The sequence below is a fragment of the Enoplosus armatus genome, chromosome 1 (assembly GCF_043641665.1).
Source record: "Enoplosus armatus isolate fEnoArm2 chromosome 1, fEnoArm2.hap1, whole genome shotgun sequence".
In the NCBI taxonomy this organism is placed as follows: Eukaryota; Metazoa; Chordata; class Actinopteri; order Centrarchiformes; family Enoplosidae; genus Enoplosus; species Enoplosus armatus.
The window spans coordinates 4,024,281-4,026,933 of record NC_092180.1 but is presented as its reverse complement, the minus strand read 5'-3'; positions in this window follow the sequence as shown (position 1 = coordinate 4,026,933).

The window sequence follows — 2,653 nt, the reverse complement described above, 5'->3', positions numbered from 1 at the left end:
AATGAGTAAGCAGCTGATGTGCCAAAATGCTGCAAAACATTATCAGGCAGCTTGTGCTCATAGCAAGCCTCACCAGACAACTTCAGAGCATATCGGACATACAGGATGGATGAACCAGATCTTTGAGGCCATACTCCTCCTTCAGCACTTTATGGACCCCATTGTTATTCCCCGTCATAACGGAGGCATTGTCGGTCCCTATCCCCAGGAGTTTCTCTTTTTTCAGACAACACTTCTCCAGGAAAGCCACAACAGCTCGAGCTATAGATCTGGCATCTCCTCCCTCCAACTCAACAAGCCCCAGAAATGTTGAGACAATTGTGTGTTTGGTGTCACTAAAGTACCTTATCACAACCCCCAGGGACTTAGAAACACTTACAACTCATCGAGGAGGAGGCTGAAACAACTTTAGAAAGTATGGTGCTAGAACACCAGTAATCATTTCCGTGCACTTTGTCCTGTGCATTTTGAAGTGAGTAGCAGCAGTGGAGTCTGAGAAAGCAGCTTTACATGCTTCCCCAATGTGATCACATGCCAGCATGGAACAGTGTTCGGCAATAGCTAATGCCATGGTGGCTTCAGCCTTTTTTGCAGAGTCACTTTTTTTTAACTCATTAATTGCAGCCATCACCCTGTGTGACTCTCCAGTGGACACTGTGGAGTCCTTCCGTTTCCTGGGCTCCATCATCAGCCAGGACCTCCGGTGGGAGCTGAACATCAGCCCCCTCATCAAGAAAGCCCAACAGAGGATGTACTTCCTGAGGCAGCTGAGGAAGTTTAACCTGCCACAAACAATGCTGGTTCACTTCTACACTGCCATCATAGAGTCCATCCTCACCTCCTCCATCACCGTCTGGTACGCTGCTGCCTCCACCAAGGACAGACGCAGACTGCAGCGTATCATCCGCTCTGCAGAGAGGGTGATCGGCTGCAACCTCCCATCTCTTCAGGACCTGTACTCCTCCAGGACCCTGAGGAGAGCAGGGAAGATCGCTGCCGACCCCTCCCACTCCGGACACCATCTGTTTTACCCCCTCCCCTCTGGCAGGAGGCTGCGGTCCATCAGGACCAAAACCTCCCGCCACAAAAACAGTTTCTTCCCCTCTGCAGTCAACCTGACTAACTCTCACTGACCCCCCCCCCCCCCACCCCCGCCCCAGAACACAAACACAAGCTATACGTTATATTAACGTACATCACCCCTGTCCCCACTGCGTTACATTAACGCACCCACCCCCTACAGGACACTTTATCTGGACACTTTACTTTATTCTGGTCACTGCACTGTTGTTATTTATCTTATCTTATTTTTTATTTTTATTCTTATTCTTATTTTAGCTTTTATATTCTACTTATTTGTTATCTAAACAATAGCACCTTCAGACCACAGCAAATTCCTTGTAATGTATGTTACTTGGCAATAAACAGTTTCTGATTCTGATTCTCTGGGTGGAACTGTTATAAGGCTTTGCCTTTTGAGTATGTTTTTGAGTTGTCGTGTTTTTTTATATCACAAAGTTTGGAGTAGAAATCAGCTTCACAATACAGACAGTATGCCCGTGTATCATCGTCAATAAACGGCTTCAACCAGCCTTTGAATTCAGGGTTTGATTCCCACTCCTTTCTGTATTTTTGAGCATACAGTTTAGACCGAGCAGAGGCGGTCCCCCCCCCGGCCCCACAAAAAAAGGACTTACCCCCAAACCCCGCCACCAACACAACAATATATTATATTATTTGTATTATTTTATTACATATAATCTTAAATACAAAAACGGAACTAGAACAAAGAAAAAACAAGATCAATAAATAAAATACAGTTTATAAATTGCACATGCTTGAAAAATCCCTGAAGAAAGCAAAAAAAAAGGCAACTCTATGGAGCATAAAAAAAAGATTCCTGCAGTAAACTATTTTTCAACCTGGGTTTTTCACCCTGTTTAGAACTGGCATTAACATTAACAACAGGTGTGAAGTGCAATCTAAAACTTGACTTTTCTAGCCTTCTTTGATGCAAAATCATCAATTACATCATCATACGAAATCTGTTGTGCAACTGTATGATTGATGCTGATGATGACAAATTTACGTAGGTGATTTTTTTTTTTACATTTTTCACATAACCCAATCAATTACGTGTAGGCATATGGGTCTATGTTAATTATGAAATACAATTTATTTGGAAGCAGTTTGTGTTGTGTGGCCTGGCATCAGTCTATCCCTCGCCCCCCTCCCCCTTGCCAACCTCTGCAGTCGCAAGTTGATCCCCCTCCCCCCTCCCCCTTGCCTCTTCGGACACACACAACCTGTATGACTCTCAGCAGCAAGTTGACATGACAATGAGGGCGCCCCAGCGCCCACTCCACTAACTTGACAAATGAGCGGTAGTCTAGAAAACTGGCGAGTTTTGTTTTGAGTTTAGTTTTTTTTTTTGTTTTGTTTTTTTGAGGTTGCTCGTGCGCCCTCACATAGATTGCGCCCTGGGCGGTCGCCCACATTGCCCATAGCAAAAACCGGCCCTGCTGTGGTCCACAGGTCTGGATAGTAGATATGCTAAACAGCTAAAAACATTTAGTTATATTCGCATTTAGCTACGTTACGTGTAACGTTAGTGTTATCTGGTGTTATACATCAGCTAAATCAACGTTAATGT